Source organism: Castor canadensis, chromosome X (genome assembly GCF_047511655.1).
Source record: "Castor canadensis chromosome X, mCasCan1.hap1v2, whole genome shotgun sequence".
NCBI lineage: Eukaryota > Metazoa > Chordata > Mammalia > Rodentia > Castoridae > Castor > Castor canadensis.
In genome coordinates, this window is record NC_133405.1 from 23,340,018 (window position 1) to 23,363,454 (window position 23,437).

At 41.4% G+C, this 23,437-nt stretch overlaps 2 long non-coding RNA genes across 3 annotated transcripts in view; one reads left to right on the forward strand and one right to left on the reverse strand.

Annotated features, from left to right (window-relative positions):
• LOC109675454 (uncharacterized) overlaps positions 1 to 23,437 on the forward strand; it is a 62,968-nt gene that overhangs the window by 36,256 nt on the left and 3,275 nt on the right. For both annotated transcript variants that reach the window (XR_002211435.2, XR_012444623.1), the window contains exons 6-7: positions 4,782 to 4,979; positions 9,158 to 10,069. This is a non-coding gene — a long non-coding RNA (uncharacterized lncRNA). The remainder of the gene's footprint in view (positions 1 to 4,781; positions 4,980 to 9,157; positions 10,070 to 23,437) is intronic.
• The window catches only part of LOC141419894 (uncharacterized), an 89,792-nt gene that overhangs the window by 36,229 nt on the left and 30,126 nt on the right, over positions 1 to 23,437 (reverse strand). The gene's annotated exons all lie outside the window — the stretch shown is intronic.

Here is a 23,437-nt window from a genome sequence, read left to right on the forward strand (position 1 = left end):
TCTTAGGAAATTTTCTTAGATTAGAGACCCTCTCTTTGGTCATAGCAAGTGCTGTGGGCTGATGCAGTCTCTGATCAGAAAATTTCCAAAATCTTTGTATCCCACATGGACGCATCAGTAAGTGAGGTAATGGAGTTTATTAAAGATTAAGGAGAGGAATTAACAAAAAGCCATGGTGGGGCCTGGTGAAAGCCGGAGGTAGAAAGAGTCCTTCTCTTTCCAGGTGCTTTTAATGGGAAGGTGCTTCTATGGGAAGGAAAGAACATGGCAATTCCTAACCATCAATAATGGATGGATGAGTGGGGAGGGGCATCAGTGGTCCCTGGGCTGAGGTGGGGGTGGTTTGAGTTGTCCCTGTGCCAGGGTGTGAATAACCTACACACATTTGCAGCTGTAAAAAAGGCTCAGAGAAAAGAGAACAATGTTTCACCTGAAGTATAATATTAAGTCACATATGTTCTAAGAGTTCTGAACTTTTTCTATCTTAACTTGCCTGGAAAATATCTGAACTTCCTTTGATCAGTTCTATCCATTATACTGACAGAAACCTTGAGGGACCAAAAGCTGAATACCATAATGGTACCCTGTGAAATCCTGTTAACACTTGATCCAGCAGACTAGAAGTGAACACCAGCATCCCCAAGAGCTTTCATATTTCTTTTGAGTGGATCTCTGGTGTTGTCCAATAATGGAGGAAACTCAACCTAGCCCAATGACTTCCGGTTTCAGTATCTTCTGACAACTGCTGCCGCATTCCAGGCTCCTCACACTCCAAGTTCTGCACCAAGTTGCTTCCAGTGTCCAGGTATCTCATAGTGAGATGCTGAGATGACCCACCTTGGAGCTCAAGCTTCTTCCATATCCCTGCAGGACAGACCTCCCCCGAGTGCGAGGCCTTAATAGAAGGAAGCTAATGGCGGACCATGTCTTGAAACGTCTTCCGCACGATGGCAGCAGCGCGCCACGTAGGCTCAAAAGCGCCATCTTTGAGCGCTCTTCTCCCGCCTTTCATCTATGAAAAAAACGCCACCCAGAGAGAAATGACCAGAAAATGGCTGCCTTAGCCAGCCTCAGGGGCTCAGGCCTGTAAATCGAGCTATTTTTGGAGGCTGAGATTCGGAGAGTAGAAAATAGTGACCAGCTCGGGCAAATAGTTTGGGAAACCCCATCTCCAAAATAACTAGCTCAAAATGAATTCAAGCCCTAAGAGTGCCTCCTTTACAAGCTCTGGTAACCCTGAATTCAACCTCCAATACCATGAAAAAACCAAACAAACAAAAAGGTAGCTTGCAGTTTTTTTGTTGCTGTTGTGTTTTAGTATAGAGGTAAGAAAGTTTATTAGGGGAAAGAATGAAAGTGGGAAAGGAGGGGTCTGAATGGGTTTTTAACCAGCTTGATGGAAATTTCACATTACTACACTTTTGCCTTTGTTTTCTATCTGAAACCAAATCGAGTCCTCAATTTTCACTCTTCCTCGCCTATGCTGATTTTTTTTTTTTTTCATTTTATGGACTAATGCTCAGCATTCTGTGTTCATTAGTTCCCCATTGCACCAAGTTTTCTCTCTTAAGGTGTCAGTTAGGCATCCAACAGAGAGGAAGAATGTGCTGGGAAGCCCATTTCTAGAAGGTCATTTCTAGTAACCCTTTCTACCCCTGATTCTATGGAAAGATTCTTCTGCATGCTGTCCTACCACTGAGACATGAATTTGTGAGCTGTATCCCTTTTCTAATCTCAACAGTCCTTAGAACCTCTCCCTGCTTGTCAATGCCTTACATAGAGTGACACATTTCTATACACTCTTTATACTTGATAGACAATTTTTTATGTGTTTGTGCGTGTTGTGGGTTTTATTTGCCGTTGCTGAATAAGCACTTTTTATATTATTAGTTTCCTACTCCTTTAAATTTTTCCCTTCATTACTGAACTGTGTCACCTTTTTCTCCAGTAGGGAAATTTTTAGGTTCATATCTAAGAAAGACAGTATTGACTTACTGAATCCATATACATAATTTTCTGACTGAATATAACATTTATATCAAGAAAGCACCTGTGTCCAGGTGTCTCTTAGAGCCTTAGGAAAAGACAAGGATGGTCAGCTTGGAGCTCACATCTCTTCCAATAACTTTCAGGGTAGACTGGATCCTCTCCAACTGCTAGGCTTTATGGGAAAGGAAGGAAGCTGTCATGGTGGTATGTTGAAACTACTTCCTCAGGATGGCAATAGGGCTCCAGATATGCCCACATGCACATCATTGAGTGCTCTTCTTCAACCGTGGCTGTCTGAAAAAATACCACCCAGAGAGAGAGAGAGCGAGAGAGAGAGAGAGAGAGAGAGACACCAGAACACATGGCTACCTTGCCTTTTGTCTAGCTCAGTGGAATGACCTCACAATGGTGCTGTTTTGGTTTCGTTTTTCCATTTGAAGTCAAACTGATGTCAATCTGAATGCAGCTGTCATGAAAACCACCACTAAATTGAAGCCAAAATTGGAAAGAAACAAATTCACATCAACATTGTCATCATTGGACAGGTAGATTTGGTCTACCTGTATTACTCTATGTAAAAAAGCATTGCATCATATGCAGGAATCGGTCCTAAAGATCTACAAATGTGGTAGGACTGAAAAAGTCTTTGAAAAATTTGAAAAGGAGGCTGCTGAGATGGGAAAGGATGCCTTCAAGAATGCCCGGGTCTGGCACTGGTGTCTCACGCCTATAATCCTAGCTTCTCAGGAAGCAGAGATCAGGAGGATCGCAGTCCAAACCCAACCCAGGCAAATAGTTCTTGATACCCCATCTCAGAAATACCTAACACAAAACTGGGCTGGTGAAGTGGCTCAAGTGGTACAGTGCCTGCCTAGCAAGCCTGAGGCCCTGAGTTCAAACCCCAGTGCCTCAAAAAGAAGAAAGAAAAGAACACAAACAATAACAAATGTTGGTGTGGATGTGGGGAAAAAGGAACCCTTAGACACTGTGGTGGGAATGTAAATTTGTATAACAACTATGGAAAACAGTATGGAGGCTCCTCAAAAAACTAAAAATAGAACTGCCATATGATCAGGCAATACCACTCCTTGGGATATACCCAAAGGAATGTAAGTCAGCTTACAATAAAACACCTGCACACTCATGTCTATTGCAGCATTATTCACAATAGCTAAGCTATGGGAACAGCCAAGATGCCCCACTACTGATGAATGGATTAAGAAAATGTGGTATTTATATACATTTAGCCATAAAGAAGAATGAAATTTTGTCATTTGCAGGTAATGGATAGCACTGGAGAGCATCATCTTAAATGAAGTTAGCCAGGCCTAGAGGCTGCATGTTTTCTCTCATATGTGGAATATAAGCCCAATACAATACAAGCAATATTATGAAAAACAGGTCATGCTAAGAAGAGATCACTAACAGAAGAAAGATGTTAAGAAGGTGGATATGGTTGATGTACTTTCTTTTTTTTTTTTTAATTCATTTATTCACATGTGTCTACATTGTTTGGGTCATTTCTCCCCCCTGCCCTCTGCCCCCACCCTCTCCCCCTGTACTTTCTATACAAGAATGAATTTAGAAGTTTTAAAACTGTTGAAATCACTACAAGAAGGGGACTAAGGTAGAAAGAAGAAAAATAAGAGGAGATGAACCAATTCGTGTTATAATACATATATACATGGAAATGTCACAATGAAAGTTTGTATAGCTATCTTAAACAAAAATGTCTTTTGTCAAAAATGAGTACAGGAAGGTAAAACAGGTCCTGTCTGGGAGTGGGGAATGTGAGAAAAAGCTGGCTTCAAGTTGCTATCCTCCTGATTTCTGCCTCCCCAATAGTTAAAATTATAGGCATGAGCCAGTAGCACCCAGCTAAATATCAGTACTTTTTAATGGAAACAACTTCACCAAAAATCTCTCACGGAATTTTGAGAACCATTAAAACACAGTTTAATGAGAGAAAAGAAAAAAGATAAAAAGAATTGTTGACAAGTCTTCTAAGGGGGCATTTGCAAAGAAAATAAAATAATGGAGAAGTCCAAATTCTGTAGCCAACATCAAACAAAAAATGAATTACACTTTAAACTTTTTTTTTTTTTTTTTTTGGTGGTACTGAGGGTTTGAACTCAGGTCTTTGCATTAGCGAGGCAGGCGCTCTACCACTTTAGCCACATCTCTGGTCCTACACAGTAAACTATTTACAAATGTAAAAGTTGGAGTAATATTTGTTAGGCTATTAAGAAATATTTGTCATTAATTTCAGCAACAACACTAAAAAGGACAGAGATGGAACACAATTTTAAAGACCTTCCCTGACACGGGTGGTATTACCTGTGGCATCACTTCATACAAGGGTGCTGGAGCAAGTCCATGGTAAACAAGCACAGTTGTTTCTTGAAAGGCAGAACACATGTGACCTTATAAGCCAAATGTCTAAGAAAAAATTATTATTATTATTTTTGTGTGTGTGTGTGTGGTACTGGTGTTTGAATTCAGGGCCCCACACTTGCTAGGCTCTACCCCTTGATTCCTTCCATCTGCCCAAGATATAGTTCTTGTAAAGTAAGACTCCATTAACAATAATATGGACTATAGTGTCCCAGGGAAAGGCAACTGTCTTTTGTGACATCTTTTCAAGTGCCTACTTCTCCTAGAGTCTGGTCTTGATTGATTTCAGGGATGGCTTATTTATTGGAAGTGACTCAGGATAAGAACCAAGTCTCCTGGTACCCAGCTTTGCTCTTCTCCAAAGCCCTTCAGTGTAAAGACTTTATTTTTCTTTCTAGACATGGATCCCTGAGGCTTGACATCAAGACTCAAAGACAGTTGGATATCATGAGGAAACACTAGTGACAGAAAACTGCTGGAAGAAGAGCTACAATGGGAAGACTTGGTCCTCGGTCAAGTGGAGTTAGAGGTCTTGAAAAGACAAGATGCCTCATGAGGCTGGATTATGCTGACCTCATTTGAAAAATTTATTTATGGTAAGTTCTTGGAATGATCCCAGCTTCTTGTACACTATATCTGTTGTTGTTTTTTTTTTAAATGTAGATTTGTCCTCCTTTCTCCTTTCTCCTTCATTTGTACAGGGAGTACATTGTGATATTTACTTAAGGACTTACAATAAATCCTTAATTGGGCTGGCAGAGTGGCTCAAGCAGTAAGAGTGCCTGCATAACAAATGTGAGGCCCTGAGTTCAAACCCCAGTGCTGCCAAAAAAAAACAAAAAAAACTTTCTTTCTTTTCACTTCCTCCATCTTTCTCCTTTATCCCCCCTCCTCCTTTCTTAGATTTCACTTTGATATCAAATGGGCAGCCAAAGAAAAGAAAAGAAAAAAGCCAACAAAATAGCCAACTTTTACGGTCTGTTTGTCTCTTTTGGCCTTTTTCTTTTTGCCAAACAGAAAGGGTGGAGGCCAAGTTCTTGCAGGCAAGGGCCCTAGGCTCTTTTAGAGCAACACTGCCATCAGGCGGAAATAGTTTCAGAAAACCCCACACCATGAAAGTTCGCTCCAAGCAAACCCTAGCAGTTGAAGTAAGTAGGGTCCTTGAAGTAAGTAGGGTCCTTGAGAAGTCAAATAAACCCAGATCCATGCTTGGCCTCCAAACCCTGTTCTCTGCAGCCAGGCAATGCACAAATAGAGAGTCTTGGTGTGGAGCCTGGAGTGAGGTACCAGAAGTGAGTGTGCAGAGGCACAGGAGGGGCGCGGAGCTTCAGCAGGGACCAGAAGAAATCCCATCCACATGCAAAAGTACTCAGGAAAGGAGATCTTGAAGTCTAGAGAGAACTTGTGAAATCCTGCTTTTTTTTTTTTTGTGGAACTAGTGTTTGAACTCAGGGCCTACACCTTGAGCCACTCCACAAGCCCCCTTTTTTTGTGTGTGTGATGGGTTGTTTTTGAGATAGGGTCTCCACCTATTTGCCTGAGCTGGTTTCAAACTGTGAACCTTCTGATCTCTTACTCCTAAGTAGCTAGGATTACAGGCATAAGCCACCAGTGTCTGGCTCTGCTAACTCTTGATTCAAGAGACTAGAAGAGAAGATCAGTGTCTCCATGAGCTTGCATTTTTGTTTCAGTGGGTCCCTTTGGTATTGTCCAATATTGGACGAAAGTAGGCCCCACCCCATGACGTTCCGTTTCAGTAGCTCTTGACAACTGCTGCTCCACTCCTGTCTCCACACACTGCAGATTCTGCACCAAGCTGCTTTCAGTGTCCAAGTCTCTCTTAGGGCCTTAGGAGATGGTGAGATGACCTAGACTGGAGCTTAAGCGTTTTTTTTCCAAATTGCTCCAGGGCAGACCTGCCCCCAACTACTAGGTCTCAATGGAAGGAAAGAAATGGCGGACAACGTTTTGATATGACTTCCTCACGATGGCAGTAGTGCTCCATGTAGGCTCTGCAGCACCATTTTTGATAGCTCTTCTCCCACCCTTCCCTTATGAAAAAACACCATCCAGAGAGAAAGGCACTAGGAAACATGGCTGCCTGGCATTTCAACCAGCCTGGTGGAACAGGTTCATATTGCTGTATTTCTGCCTTTGTTTTCCATCTGAAACCAAACTGTGGCCTAAAACCACCACTGCCATCAACAGTCTTGATTTCTTAGATCTAAAGTATCACTCCACCTTGCTTATGCTGTTTTTTCTTTTTCATTATATGGAATATAATGAAATATATGGAATATAATGCTCAGCAGTCTGTCTATTCTACATTCATTATTTTCCCATTGCAACACGTTTTCTCCATCCCAAGGTATCAGCTATGTATCCAACCTCAGAGAGGAAGAAGGTGCTAGCAAGCCCATTTCCAGGACATCTCTAGTAGCCTTTTCTACCTCTGAATCTATGGAAAGATTCTTCTGTATTCTGTCTTACCAGTAATAAATGAATTTGTGAGCTGTATCACTCTTCTTATCTTAACAATTCTTACGATCTATCCCTCCATGTTTTACGATGCCTCACACAGAGCGACACATTTCTGTATGCTCTTTCTACTCAATGTACATTTTCATGTTGTGTGTGCTTGTTGTGGGTTTCATTTGCTGCTAAAAAAGCAGTTTCCTTTCATTTTGTTTTTTTTTTTTTTTTTAATGGGACTGGGATTTGAACTCAGGGCTTTGCACTTGCAAAGCAGGCACTCTACTGCTTGAGCCATACCTCCAGTTCATTTTTCTCTGGTTGTTTTGGAGATGGGGCCTCTCAAACTATTTGCCCAGACTGGCCTCAAAATGTAAGCCTCCTGATTTCAGCTTCTCAAATAACTGCAGCTAGGATTACAGGCATGAGACAGCAGTGCCTAGAAAGCACTTTCAATATCATTAGTTTCCTACTACTTCCTTAAGTTTTGTCCTTCCTTGTTTATTGAACTGTTACCTTCTTTTGCTACATAAAAAAAAATCTTTTTTTTAACATAAATTTAGAACACAAAAAAATGCTTTCTAAAAAGAAAGCACTTTTATAAATGGATCATACCAATGTATGCACTTACTAAATTTCAAGGCATCTATTTCTGGTTTCTTGTAATAAACCAAATTTTAGATTCTCATACAAGACTGAGTACTGAATTATTGAATCCTTATAAGTAATTTTCTGATTAACGATAACATCTACACATAGAAAACTCCAGTGTCCATGTTTCTCTTTGAGCCTTAGGAAAAGACAAGGATGACCAGCTTGTGGCCCAAGTTTCTTCTAATACCCTTCAGGCTTGGCTGGTTCTTGCCCAGTTGCTAGGCTTCATGGGAAAGGAAGGAAGGTGTGATGGCACTGGGTTTTGAAACTAATACCTCATGATGGTGTTAGGGCCCCAGAAAGGTCCACAAGCACTATTTTGAGTACTCTTGCTCTCTGAAAAAACACCACCCAGAGATAAAGGCACCAATAAATATGGCCACCTTGTGTTTTGCCCAGCTTGGTGGAACAAGGTCACAATGTTGCAATCTTGTTTTGTTTCCTATTTCAAGCCAAACTGAAGTCTAAAACCACCCCACTTCCTCAAGATTCTCGAAATGCCCGCAAAAGACCTGAGCATTTGCCATATTTTCATCTAGAACTGGGAATGTTTTGAAACCTGTACTAAGCTAGAAGCAGCTAAGAGATTCTGGCAGTGTAAGTTATTTGCAATTCCAAGGTTTATACCCAGTGTGTGTAAATTAGAGAAATCTACCCAAAGTCAAATGCAGATTTTTATAAGCATTTATCTCTCTTACTTTTTTTCAGTTTGGAACAAGCGTTAGCAGAACTCCACTTGGCAGTGTGAAGTGGGGCATGGGTCCCTTGTCATGGCATTGTAAATACAAGGAACTAGCATGTACTCAGTCGATTATTGCAGGAGGAGGTGTACCCTAAAATCTACAGGCTCGTTACTTAGAACTAAGAGGGCCTCTTAGAAATGGAACTACCTCCAGGTGCTGGTGGCTCATGCCTGTAATCCTAGCTACTCTGGAGGCAGAGATCAGGAGGATTGAGGTTTGGAGCCAGCCCAGGCAAATAGCTTGCAAGACCCTATCTCCAAAACACCCACCACACACACAAAAAAAAGCTGGTGGAGTGGCTCAAGGTGTAAGCCCTGAGTTCAGACCCCAGTGCAAAAAAAAAAAATAGAAGTGGAATCACCCATTTCACTCAAGAATCGTTGAAACTTCCTTTTAAGTGGGCAATCGCAAAAAAAAAAAAAAAGGAAGAAAAAGAAAAGTTAAAAAAAAAAAAAGACTGGAGAAGTAGCCCAAATTCTATACACATATGACAAAAATGATTAAATAAATAAATAAAAGTAAAAATCAACTCGATTTTAAGGTCCTTGCTTGACACAGACAGTATTACCTCTGGCATCACTTCTTCATACAAGGCTGTTGTGCGAGTACCTGGTAAATAAACATAGTTGTTTCTTAAAATGCAAAACACTAGTGGCAGATGTGACATTATAAGCCAACCGTCTAAAATATATTAAATGCATATTAAATTTATACTAATAAACAAAGAAATAAAACTGGCTTTTGTGGCATCCTTTCCTGTGCCTGTTTCTCCTTGAGTCAGGTCATGAGTGATTTCAGGAATGGCTTATTTATTGGAAGTGATCCCAGATGAGAATCACGTGTTAGTACCTGGCTTTTGCTCTTCTCCAAGCCCTTCAGTGTAAAGATTTTCTTTTCCTTTCTAGATATGGATCCCTCAGGGTTGACTTGCCCCTAAGACCAAAAGACAGCTGGATATCATGAGGAAACACTGGCCACAGAAAGCTGCTTGAAGAAGAGCAGGAATGGGAAGACTTGTTCATGTGGAGTTTGAGTTCTTGAAAAGACATGCTGCCTCATGAGGATGAGTTACACTAACCTCATTTAAAAAATTTGTTCTTTTTATTTATTTATTTTTTTGGTGCTGGGGATGATCCAGGGTCTTGGGTATTAGATCTAACTTTGATATCAATTAGAAAGTCAAAGCAAACTTCTTCTGACTATAGTATATATATTACATATAACATATACAATTTTTTTCCTGGCTGTATTGAAGTTTGAAGTCGGATTCTGAGCTTGTTAGGCATGTGCTCTCTACCAATGAAGGACACCACCAGCCCTAGAGTATATTTCTTCAAATTGAAGGAAAACCTCACCAAGGTGTCCAAAGTTTCTAGCCTGTTTGTCTCATCGGGCGTTTTTTTCAAACAGGAAGGGTGGAAGCAGTGCTACTCCTGCCAGGGCTCCTTGAGTCTTCCGGGGCAACACTGCCATCGTGCGGCAATAGTTTCAGAAATCCCCAAGCCATGAGCACTCTCTCCATGCCAACTGCAGCATTCAAGGAAGGTAGGGTCTATGGGAGGTCCAGAGCCAGGATTGGCTTCCCACCCATTTCTCTGCGGCCAGGCAGGAGTAATGCAAAAATGCAGAGTCTTGGTGTAGAACCTGATGACTGAGGCACCAGAACTGAGTGTGCAGAGGCCTGGAAGTCCAGGAACAGGAAGTGGAGGGGGCGGAGCTTCGACAGTGACCAAGGTGGAATGCCTATCTACTAGCAAGTACTCCTTAAAGGAGAGAAGGTGGTGAGGAAGAATCATACAGCAGCAATGGATTTGCAGGTGATTTCTTTCTCTACCCACCCCCCCACTTTTTTTTTTTTTTTTTTTGGTGGTACTGGGGCTTAAAATCAGGGCATCAGGCTTTGTAGGAAGGTACTGTACCACTAAGCCATGCCTCCAGCTTTTTGTGGTGGGACTGGGGTTTGAACTCAGTGCTCTGCTTGTAAAAAAGCAGGCTATCTACCACTTGTGCACACCTGGAGTCGAATTTTGCTCTGGTTATTTTGGAGATGGGGGGGTCTCACAAACTATTTGCCTAGGCTGGCCTTGAACATGATCCTTCCGATCTCAGCCTCCCAAGTAGATAGGATTACAGGTGGGAGCCAAGGGTGTTTAGCTGAAGCTGATATCTTAGAATTAGGATATCCGTGGGGTTGTATTTCAAGCTGAGGATCAAATTGAGGGTCTAATACTTGCTAGCCAAAGGCACTACCTCTGACCTTGTGACATACCTAGTCTTATAGAAAAGATTTGGTGGAATTTTGATCTTATCTGAAGTCTCAGCAGAGAGTAGATCTATGTAACATCTTTATCAACAAGCAGCTATCAATCGTGAAGAGAAAGACATGGATTAGGGTAATATGATTTGTGGTCCCAGGCTTCAGGGACTTTCATTTCCTATGGAAGCTGGGAGTAGGGGTGTACTTCTACCATCACACCCAGCAGGAGGCTGAAGCAAGAGAATCATGGGAGTTAAAGGCTAGCCACAGTGACATGAGAATTTCAGGGCAGTCTGGGCTAGAGATCCTGTTTCAAAAAACAAAAATGGCCACACACAGTGGCTTACTCCTGTAATCCTAGCTACTTGGGAGACTGAGATAGCTTTGAGGCTAGCCCCAGCACACAGCTCAGGAGATCACATCTCCAAAATAACCAGGGTAAAATGGAATGGATGTAGAGTGCCTGCTTTGCAAGCAAGAAGCTATGAGTTCAAACTCCAGTCCCACTGGGCGTGGGGGCGGGGGGGGGGAAGATATACAAATAAATACTATGAATGATAAATAAATGAAAATTGAATAAGCTGAGAGAAAGCGTTCCCTGCCTTGCTCTCTTCTGACATTATCTGAGATAGATCCTTCGTTTTAGGAAATTCTCTTGGCTCTGTGAGAGACTCATAGCAGGCAGGTAAAAATCAACCAAACTTCCTTTAACAGATCTGTTCGTTACACTCTGATAGAAGCCTTGAGGGACCAAAACTCAATAGCACAGTGGTACCTTATGAAATTCTAGTAACTCTTGCTCCAAGAGTCTAGGAAAGAACAATAGTGTTCCCAAGAGCTGGCACGTACTTTTCTTTAGAGGAACCTAGGCTCCGCGCCCAACCACTTTCTATTTCAGTGTCTTCTGACAACTGCTGCTGGTCCAGTCCTGGCCCCTCAAACTTCAGGTTCTACACCAAACTGCCTCCAGAAGGAGGCCAGGTCTTTCTTAATGCCTTTGGAGAAGGTGAGACGACCTACTTTGGAGCCTAAGCCTTCCTCCAAGTACCTTCAGGACTGGCCTTCCCTCTAATGCCAGGCCTTAAGGAAGGTGACAATGTTCTGAAACAACTTTGTCATGATGGCAGTAGCGCTCCGAGGGTATTCACCAGCGCCATCTTTAAGCACTTTTCTCCCACCCTTCCTCTCTGAAAAAACAAAACACAGAAAGGTGCCAAAAAACATGGCTGCCTTGCATTTTAATCACTGATTAAATTTCAAGGCATCTATTTCTGTTTCTGTTGGTATAAACCAACTTTTAGATTCTCAAATAAGATATAGAGTACTGAAGTACTGAATCTATATACATAATTTCCTGATTAAGTACAACATTTATACACAGAAAGCTCCAATGTTCAGGTGTCTCTTAGAGAATTAGGAAAAGGAAAGGACGGTCAGCTTGGAGCCCAAGTCTTCTTCCATATTCCCACAGGCTAGGCTGATTCTTCTCCAACTGCTAGGCTTCATGGGAAAGGAAGGAAGCTGTGATAGTACTGGGTTTTGAAACTAATACCTCATGATGGCGTTAGGGCTCTAGATATGCTCACATGCTCCATCTTTGAGTGTCCTTCTTGTTGTCTGAGAAAAAGAAAAAAATGCCCCCAGAGACAAAGTCACCAGCAAACATAGCTGCCTTTTGGTTTTGTCCCTGTGGTAGATCAAGATCACAATGTTACTGTTTTGTTTGTTTTCCCTTTCAGGGTAATTGACGTCTAATACAATGCCCCTTCCTCAAGATTCTTGGAATGGCCATAAAATACTTAAACTATTGTGATATATTCATATAGCCTGTAATAAGTCAGAGACAGCTAAGAGATTATGACAGTGTAAATTACTTGCAATTCCAAGGTTTATACCCAGTGTTAGGATTAACAGAACCCACCCAAAGTCAAAGGCAAGTTTTTTCGGGCATTTATCTGTTTCATTTTTTTCCACTTGGAACAAGAGTTAGCAGAACTCCTATTGGTGTCAGTGTGGAGTGGGGCATGGATCCCTTGTCAGGGCATTGTAAATACAAGGAACTAGCTTATGTCCTGTTGTGTGTTGGAGGAACAGGTGTTTTTTTTCTGAACATCTTAGGTACAGCCTAACTTCCCATTTGGCTTAAGAATTGTTGAAACTTCTTTCTAAGGAGAAAACTGAAAAAAAAAAAAAAAAAGAATGGAGAAGTAGTCCAAATTCTATAGCTAACTTCAAACAAAAAATGAATTACACCTTAAACCATTCACAAACATAAATATGACTAAGCTGTTGCCTAATAATTGTCATTAATTTCAACAATAAAAACAGTAAAAACTGACTGAAAATGCAAATGACTTTAAAGTCCTTGCCTGGAGCATTTTCATCACCCCAAAAGAATCCCACAGCGCTGGTAGGAGGGACTCAGGTTGGTAGAGTGCCTGCCTAGCAAGTGTGAGGCCCTGAGTTCTAAACCCCACTAGCACCACCAAAAACGAAAACAAAAACAAAACACCCCATACCCACAGTTACATAAAAATAAGCCCTTCCTTGACACAGGTGTTACTGCCTGTGGCATCATTTCTTTATACTTTTGTAGTGAGTATATGGTAAACAAGCATAATTATTTCTTGAAATGCAAAACACTAGTGGCAAAAGTGACATTATAAGCCAAGTGCCTAAAATATATAAAATATGTGTACAAATATAAATATATATATGAAAATGTATATATATATATTTTGGTGGAACTAGGGTTTGAATTCAGGGCTTTCTGCTTGCAAAGCAGGCACTCTATCACTTGAACCACACCTCTGGCTCATGATATATTTTTGGAAAGGTAAGATTCCATCACTTACAATGTGAACAACACTGTTGCAGGAAAAGGTAACTGGCTTTGTGACATCCTTTCCTGTGCCTTGTTCTCCTTGACTCTGGTCATGACTGATTTTAGGGATGGCTTATTGCAATTGATGAAGGGTGAGAACTACTTGCCCTGGTACCTAGCTTTGCTCTTCTCCAAGTCCTTAGGTATAAACATTTTCTTTGGCTTTCTAAACATGGATGGATCCCTGAGGGTTGACCTCCCCCCTCCAAAACCAAAAGACAGCTGGGTATCATGAGGTAACATTGGTGACAGAAAGCTGCTTGAAGGAGAGCAGGAATGGGAAGACTTGTTCATGTGGAGTTTGAATTCTTGGAACAATAAGATGCCTCATGAGGATTGGTTACATCCACCTTAGTTTTAATATTTATTTATTCTTGAGAGGGATGCTTGGGATAATCCCAGGGTCTTGTGTACTAAATTTCACTGTCATACAAAATAGAAAGCCAAAGCAAAAATTCTTCTAAGACTGTTGTATATTTCTTCAAGTTGAAAAAAAAAACAAAAAACCCCACAAAGTCCCAGCAACGTAACCAAAGTTGCTGGACTGTTTGTCTCTTCCGAATTTTTTTTAAACATGAAGGGTGGAAACAGAGTTCCTGCAGGCAGGACTCTTTGGCCCATCTAGGACAACACTGCCATCGTGCGGTAATAGTTTTAGAATTCCTTAAGCCCTGAACTCTTCCTCCCAGCAGCAGAGGAATTATGGCCTGTGGGAGAGCAAATAGGCCCAGACCCATGCTTGGCCTCCCAACCATTTTGTCTGAAGCCAGGCAGGAGAAATGTGCAAATGTAGAGTCTTGGTGTAGAACCTGATGACTGAGGGACCAGTACTGAGTGTGCAGAGGGCTGGAAGTCCAGACACAGGAAGTGGAGGGGGCGGGGCTTCAGCATTCCCCTCGCGGAATCCTGACCAACTAGCAAGTACTCAGGAAAGGAGGTCTTGGAACTCTTTAAGTCTCAGCCATTTGCAGGGGAAATTCAGCAACATATGGTTTGGTTGTTGTAAGTCAGTGGCTACCCAAAATTCTGAAGTCCACCTCCAACTGGCTGAAGAGATTCACACATGTAAATGGGGAGATCAATGGAGAAGGTAGTCAGAAAGAACCTTATAGGTCTTGTAGGCAGTATCAATGGAGTTGTAGCTGGCTTTCTTTCTTTTCTTTTTCTTTCTTTTTTTGGCAGTACTGTGGTTTGAACTCATGACATCAGGTGCTAGGCTGGGACTTCACCACTTGAGCCACTTCTTCAGCCCCTGTTGATTTCCCAGCATTGGAAGGACTTTGGGGTTATTTGTCAAGGTAGGGGGATCAACTGAGGGCCTAATGTATGCAAACCAAAGGCACTACCTCTGATCTTGTAACACATCTGATCCTACAGAAAAAATATGACTAAACTTTGATCTTCTCTCAAGTCTCACAGGAGAACAGATCTATGAAACATCTTTATCACCAAGCAGGCATAAAATAGGTAGAGAAGGGCATGTATTATTGTAATATAATTTGTGGTTCCAGGGCTCAAGGACTTCCATTTCCTGTGGAAGCTGGGTGTGGTCATGCGTACCTGCTGTCCCAGCCCTCTGGAGGATGAGGCAAGAGGATCATGAGAGTTGAAGGCTAGCCTTGGTTACATTCCAGGGCAGCCTGAGCTAAATAGAGAGACCCCGTTTCAAAAAATGAAAAAAATGATACATGAATAAATCCTATCAGTGATTAATGATAATTAAAAGTGAGCCCTCTTGATAATAAGTTGAGAGAAAGCATTCCCTACACTGATCTCTTCTGACATCTGAGATCGAGCCTTCATTTTAGGAAATATTTTTGGCTATGAGAGACCCATAGCAGGCAGGTCAAAATCAACTAACCCTCTTTTTTACAGGTCTGTTCTTTATACTTTGACAGAACCCTTGAGGGACCCAAAACTCAATAGCATAGTGTTACCTCATAAAATCCTGGTAGCTCTTGATCCAAGAGTCTAGGCAGAACACAATGACCCCAAGATCTGGCAGGAAATTATCTTTCAGTGGGTTCCTTTTGTATAGCCCACAGTATTGAAATAACTCAGGCCCTGCCCAACAACTTCCTGTTTCATTATCTCCTGACAACTGCAGGTCCATTCCTGGTCCCTCACACCTCACGTTCTGCACCAAGCTGCTTCCAGGGTTCAGGTCTTTTTTTTAGTGCCTTCAGAGAAGGTGAGATGACCCACGTTGGAGCTTAAGCCTTCTTCAAAGTCTCTTCAGGACAGACCTGCAAACTGCTGTGTCTCAATGGAAGAAAAGTAATAATGCAGCATGTTCTGAAATGACTTCCTCACGATGGCAGTAGTGCTCTAAGGATACCTACAAGCGCCATCTTCGAGTGCTATTCTCCCACCCTTCTTTTCTGAAAAAACCACCATCCAGAAAGAAAGGCACCAGGAAACATGGCTGCCCTCCGTTTTAACCAGCATGGCGGAACAGGCCCACATTACTGTATTTCTGCCTTTGTTTTCCATCTAAAACCAAAGGAGGTCTAAAACTAACCTTGTCATCAAGAGTCTTGATTTACCCGCATGTGCTAGCTACTCAGGAGGCAGAGATCAGGAGGATCGACATTGAAGGCCAGCTGGGCAGTTTGAGAGATCCTGCCTCAAAAATACCCACCACCAAAAGGGCTCGTGGAGTAGCTCAAGTAGTACAGCTTCTGCCTAGCAAGCATGAGGTCTTGAGTTCAAACCCCATTACTGCCCAGAAAAAAAGGTCTTCATTTCTAAAATCTCAATTTTTACTCCCCCTTGCTAGTGCTGTTTTGTTTGTTTGTTTTAATTTTATGGATAAAGGAGAATGATGGAGGGGGTGAATTCAGCTATGATATATTGTAAGAACGTTTGTAGATGTCAGTGTACACCCAGCACAACAATAATTAAAAAAAATAATAAAAATTGGTTTATGCCAAGAGAATCACAAATAAATGCCTTGAAAGTCAGTATTTATTTTGGTATGATTCATTTATACCAGTGCTTTTCTTTTTTGAAAGTGTTTTCTTTTTTATTTATTTATTTTTTTTGTGGTGCTGGGGTTTGAACTCTGGGCCTGCACCTGGAGTCACTCCACCAGCCCTTTTTTGTGGTGAGTTTTTTGAGATAGGGTCTCTTGAACTACTTTCCCCAGCTGGTTTCAAACTGTGATCCTACTGATCTCTGCCTCCTGAGTAGATAGGAATACAGGTGTGATCCACCCTGCGCCCAGTAGAACAGATGTTTTTTCTTAAGGTCACAGATGCACCCTGAAATCTACAGGCTCATTAGTTAGAATCAGGATGACCTGTTAGAAATAGAACTTACAGTTGCCTCAGGAATTATTGAGACTTCTAAGGGGGTAATTACAAAAACAGACATAAATTAGTTCAAATTCTATAGCTAACCTGAAACAAAAAAAGAATTGCACCTTAAATATTTACAAACTTAAATATGACTAAACTATTGAATAAAAATTGTCATTCAATTCAACACACCATTAGAAAAACAGTAAAAAGGACTGAAAATGAACACGATTTTAAAATCCTTGCCTGAGATAGGTTGTATTATCTGTGGAATTACTCTTCATGTTGCTACAGGTAGAGAAACTGGCCTTTGTGACTTTTGCTTGGATTCTCAAACATTTTCTCTGCAACCAGGCAGGGGCAATACACAAATGCACAGTCTTTGTTTAGAACCTGGAGTCTGAGGGACCAGGACTGAATTGTGCATAGGGATGGACTTTCAGGTACAGGAAGCAGAGTTGTAGGGATACATGGTAAACGACAACAGCTGCTTTTCTTTCTTTCTTTTTTTTGCTGTGCTGGGGACTGAACCCAGGACCTTGCACATGCTAGGCAGTGCTTTACCACTAAGCTACAATCCCCAGCCCACAACTGTTTCTTAAAATATTAAAACATGCATTTTTTATTAACATATATTAGTTGTATAGGTGGTTTTCATTGTGACATTATACATGTGTTTACAATGTATTTAAATTAGATTCACTCTCTCCATCATTCTACCTCACCTCCCCCCCACCTTTCTGAGCAAGTAGGCTAGGTAGTTAACTAAAATTAGTATAGCTAGGAGAGAAGGGCCCACTGGACAGGACCTGCTTTATCTTCCTGTCCTTCAAAAATATGTATTTATGAAAGGTAAGAATTCATCACCTACAATGTGGAGTATAATGTTCCAGGAAAAGGTAACTAGTTTTTGTGACATCCTTTCCTGAGCCTAGGGTCTGGTCTTGATTTATTTCAGGGATGGCTTCTTGGAAGTGTACTGGGCTGAGAACCAAGTGGTACCTAGCTTTGCTTTACTCCAAGCCCTTAGGTGTAAACACTTTCTTTTCCTTTCTAGACATGGATTCCTTACAGTAGATCCTCTCAAGACCAAAAGACAAGTGGATATCATGAGGAAACATTAGTTATAGAAAGCTGCTTGAAGGAGAACAGAAATGGGAAAACTTTGTCATATGGAATTTAAGGGGTTTTTATTTTTGTCTTGTTTTGTTTTTTTAATGTAGGTCTGGGGTTTTAACTTCAGGCTTCTGACTTGCAAAGGAGGCACTTGAATAGCAGGGCCAGCAAAGCAGGTGCTCTACCACTTGAGCCACACTTCTAGTCCATTTGGTTATTTTGAAGATAGGAAGTCTCAGGAATTATTTACCCAGGCTGGCCTCCGGATCTCTGCCTCCCAGTAGAATTTGAGGGTTATTTTTTTATTTATTTATTTTTTGCAGTACTCAGGGCCTACATCTTGAGCTACTCCACCAGATCAGACCGTTTTTTGTGTTGGGTATTTTTGAGATAGCGTCTCTTGAACTATTTGCAGGGGCTGGCTTTGAACTGTTATTCTCCTGAGTAGTTAAGATTCCAGGCATGAGCCACTGGCACCTGGAGAGAATTTGAGTTCTTGAATATATGCCTGATGAGGGTCGGTTTCTTTGACCTCATTATATTTATTTTAGTGGTGTCTGGGATGATCCCAGGGTCTTGTGCAGTAGATCTCACTGTCATGTCAAATGGAAAGCCAAAGCAAATTCTAAGAGTAAAGTGAGCAGAAAACTCCAGCAAGACAGTCAAAGTCTCTGGTCTGTCTCTTGATGTTTTTTCATACAGAAGGGGACGGAAGGAGAGCTCAAGTGGGAAGCCTCCTTGGTTTTTTAGGGCAACACTGCAGAAACAGTTTCAGAACTCCCTAAGTCATGATATTTTCCTCCCTGTTTTCTGTATGATGTGAGGAAAGCAGCCCATGTGCAAAGCCAAATGGGCCCAAACCAATGCTTGGCCTCCAAACCATTTTCTCTGCAGCCACACAGGAGAGATTCACAAATGTAGAGTCTTGGTGTAGAGCCTGATGACTGAGGCACCAGGACTGAGTATGTGGAGGGCTGGAAGTCCAGGCACAGAAGTGGAGGGCAGAGCTTGGGCAGGAGGAAGCAAGTACTCTGGAAAGTAGGTTTTGGATTTCTTAGCTGATTGCAGTGGAAATTCGGGAGCATTTGCTTTGCTTGTCATTGGTCAGTGGCTACCCAAAATTCTGGAGTCTAGTCCACCTTTGACGGGCAGAAGAGATTCACACGTCTGAACTGGGATAACGATGGTGGAGAAGGTAACGAAGAAGAAAAGAAAAAACACTGGAGAAGGCAATCAGAAAGAGCCCTATAGGTCCTGGAGGCAGTAACAGTGGAGTTGTGATTTTCTTAGTTTTTCTTTTTTGTTGTTTGTTTTTGGCAGTACTGCAAAAACAATTGCAAGGCCAGTGCTGTGCCACTTGAATCACGCTTCCAGCTCCTAGCTGATTTCTCAGCACTACAACTGTGAGAATATTTTCCAAACTAGGGATCAAATTTAGGACCTAATGCATTCAAGCCATAGTTACTATCACTAAGCTTGTAACACACCAAGTCTTACAGGAAAGATTTGGTGGAATTTTGATTTTATCTCAAGTCTCACAGGAGAACAGACTTATGGGATATCTTTACCACTAAGCAGCTATGAAGGACATGAATTAGTGTAATATGATTTGTGGTTCCAGGCCTCAGGGACTTCGATTTCCTGTGGAAGCTGGGCATGGTGGTTCATGCCTACAGTTCCAGGCCCCAGGAGGCTGAGGCAAGAGCCTCATGAGAGTTAAAGGCTAGCCTTGGTTACTTGGAAATTCTAGGCAGCCTGGGCTAAATAAATAGAGACCCTGTCTGAACAACAACAACAACAAAAGGTAAATAAATAAGATGAATAATAAATAAAGATTTAAAATGAATCCTGGATAAGATGAGGGAAAGGGATCCCTGCCGTCCTCTCTCTATTAATCTTTGATAGATGCTAGGTCTTATGAAGTTTTCTTGGCTGTGAGAATAGCGAGCATGCCAAAGTCAACTAAACTTCGCTGTTTTTTTTTGTTTTTTTGGTACTGGCGTTTGAACTCAGGGCCTACACTTTGGGCCTTTCCTTTTTGTGATGGGTTCTTTCGAGATAGGGTCTCATGAACTATTTGCCCAGGCTGGTTTTGAACCTCAATCTTCCTTTTCTCTGCGTCCTGAGAAGCTAGGACTACAGGCTTGAACCACTGGCGCCTAGTACTAAACTTCCTTTTGAACTGGCTTGTCCTTTATAGTCTGACAGAAGCTTAATGGTACCTTAGTACCTTGTGAAATCCTGTTAACTCATGCTCCAAGAGACCAGAACAGAACATTGTGTCCCCGAGAACCTGCACTTTAATTGCGGTGGGTTCCTTTGTTATTGTGCACAGTACTGGGGGGAACTTAGTTCCCGCCCTGCCACTTCAGGTTTCAGTATCCCCTGACAACTGCTGCTCCACTCCAGCTTTCTCACACTCCAGGTTCTGCATTAAGTTGCCTCCTTGTTCAGTTTCCTCTTGGGGCCCTGGGCGATGGTGATGTGACCTAGTTTGGAACTCTGACTTCAGATCCCTTCAGAATAGACTTTCCCACAACTGCTAGGTCTTCTTAGAAGGAAACTCACGGTGGGTAGTCTCTTGAAATGACTTCCTCATGATGGCAGTAGGGCTCCATAGATATCCACAAAGCACCACCTTTGAGTGGTCTACTCCCGCCCTTGGTCTCAGAAAAAAAATGTCACCCAGAAAGTATGGCACCAGGAAACATGGCTGTCTTGCATTTTAACCAACATGCTGGAACAGGCTCATGTTGCTGTATTTCTGCCTTTGTTTTCCATCTGAAACCAAACTGAGGCCTAGAATCACCATTCTCTTCAGGAGTCTTGATTTCTTAGATCTAAAGTTTCACTCCTTGCCTATGCTGGGTTTTCTTTTTTTTTTCTTTTTCATCTTAAGGAGTTCTGCACAGCATTCTATGTCTACGTTCGTTATTTTCCTGTTGCATCAAGTTTTCTCTCTCAGTGTATCAGGCATCCAACCTCAGAGAGGAAGAATGTGCCAGGCAAGCCCATTCCTAGAAGGGCACCTCTACTAACGCTTTCTACCTCTGAATCTATATAAATATTATTCTGTCTTACCAATAATAAATCAGTTTGTAAGCTATATCCCTTTTCTAGTCTGAACAATCCTTAGGACCTATCCTGGCATGTCATACAATGCCTTACATATACGGATACATTTCTATAGTCTCTACTCAATATACATTTAAAAAAATTTATTAGCATTTAATATTTGTACAAGGGGATACATTGTGATATTTATATGTGTGCTTGCAACATTTTTAGATTTATCCCCTCCATGTTCTCCCTCTTCCCTCCTTCCCCCTTTCTTAGAGCAATTTCAACAGGTTTTATTCTTCTATTTTCATATCACTAAACATTTTTATGTTTTTGTTTATTGTGGGTTTTATTTCTGTAGCTAAATAAGCACTTTTAATATCATTAATTTCATACTCCTTTCTTAAGTTTTCCCCTTCATTATTTATTGAATTGTGCTTTTATTTTTTTTTTCCTGTAGAAAAATGACCTTTAAGTCCCGTGCTGGTGGCTCACACCTGTAATGCTAGCTACTTGGGAGGCTGAGATGGGGAGGGTTTTGGTTCAAGGCCATCCTTGGAAATAGTTCCCAAGACTCCATCTCCAAAATAACCAGAGCCAAGTGGACTGGAGGTGTGGCTCCAGTCAGCTTTTTAAGCAGGAAGCCCTGAGTTCAAATACCAGTTCAAGTACCTGCCAAAAACAAAGAAAAAATTCCAAGGCATGTATTTTTGATTCTCTTGGTATAAACCACTTACTAGGTTTCTGTGTGTGTGTTGTAAAATTTCATGTTTTATTTAGTAGTTTTAGTGTATTTTTGAATTAGCATACATGAACAATGCAAGGGAGTTTCATTGTGATATGCTTAGGATATATGCCCAAGAGTGGTATGGCTGGGTAATTTTTAGGTTTTTTTGGTTTGGCAGTACTGGGGCTTGAATTCAGGGCCTCATGCTTGCTAGGCAGGCACTCTACCACTTGAACCACCCCACCAGCTATATTTTTAGGCTCTTATAGATGACCTAATGTACTGTATTATTCAATCGATCTAATTTCCTGATTAAATATAGTATTCTCATCAACAGGGCACTAATGTCTAGGTGTTTCTTAGAGCCTTGGGAAAAGGCAAGAATGGCCAGCTTAGCTTGGAGCTTAAGTGGTCTTCCCTTAACCACTAGGCCTCCTTGGAAGGAAGCTGTGGTGGCATTGGGTGTTGAAACTACTTCCTCGCGATGGCAGTAGTGCTCCAGATGTCTTCATGCGCCATCTTTGAGTGAGTTTCTCCCGCCCTTACTGTCTGACAAAAATACAACCCAGAGACAAAGACACCAGCAAACATGGCTACCCTGAATTTTGCCCAGCTTGATGGAACAAACTCACAATGCAGCTGTTTTATTTCCAATCTAAAGCCAAACTGAGGGCTACAACCATCCCCTTTCATAAAGTTTCTTCTAATTCCTCATAAAATAGCTGAACATTTGTGACATTTTAGTATAGAACTGGGAGAGTATAATGCAAGTACTGAACCAGCAGCTACCAATAGATAGGAAAGAGGGCATCTTATGCAAGGTAGAGGTTTATACCAGGTGCAGGTAGGATTAGACAAATCCACCCAAATTGAAATGCATGTTTTTGTGAGAATTTATCTCTTTTTTTTTTTCCCCCAGTTGGAACAATCCTTACATAGAGTGACACACAGATGACCACTTGTTGACAGTATGGTATGGGGCACGTATCTGTTGTTGAGGCATTGTTGAAATACTAGGAACAAGCAAGTACCCAATGGCATATTGAAGGAACAGGTGTGTTTGCTGAAGGCCTCAGGTATACCCTAATATCTACAGGCTTATTACCTGGAAATAGGAGCATCTGTTACAAGTACAACTTCTCAATTGGCTCACGAATTGTTGAAACTTCTAAGGTAGTATTTTCATAAACATAAAATAACAACAAAAAACAGGTGGAGAAGAAGTAGTCTAATTATAGCCAACCTCAAACAAAAAATGAATTAGTTGGCTGGGAACATGACTCAAGTAGTATAGAAACTGCCTAGCAAGCATAAGGCTCTGAGTTCAACCCCAGTGGGGGCAGGGAGGAGAATTCTAATAGTTTAAAAAAAACCAAAACCTTAAACTGTTTACAAAGTTCAACAGGACTACCTTACTTAATAATTGTCAAAAAGTTTTTGTGTGTATGCACACAGAAACTATAAGATAATAATGCAGCTTTTGCTAAAACTATGTTCTCTATGCCCGGTGCTAGACTGGGGATGAGACTCAAGTTGGTGTAGTGCCTATACAGCAACTGTGAGATTCTGAGCTCAAACCTTGATACACATTAATATATCTATATATGTATGTATACATTTGTTTTTTAGATAAGGTCTCCCTGACTTTCTCCAGTTGGTCTTGTAACTCTGTCCAGATTCTCCTGCCTCTGCCCCCTGAGTAGCTGAGATTATAGACTTGTGCCAACACGCATAGCTGGGTGCCCCTATGTAATAGGTATCACATATGTATATATGTAGACATGTTAACGAAAGTTTATAGATGAATATGAAGTGTGTGAATGTATTCACATCAAAATGTTG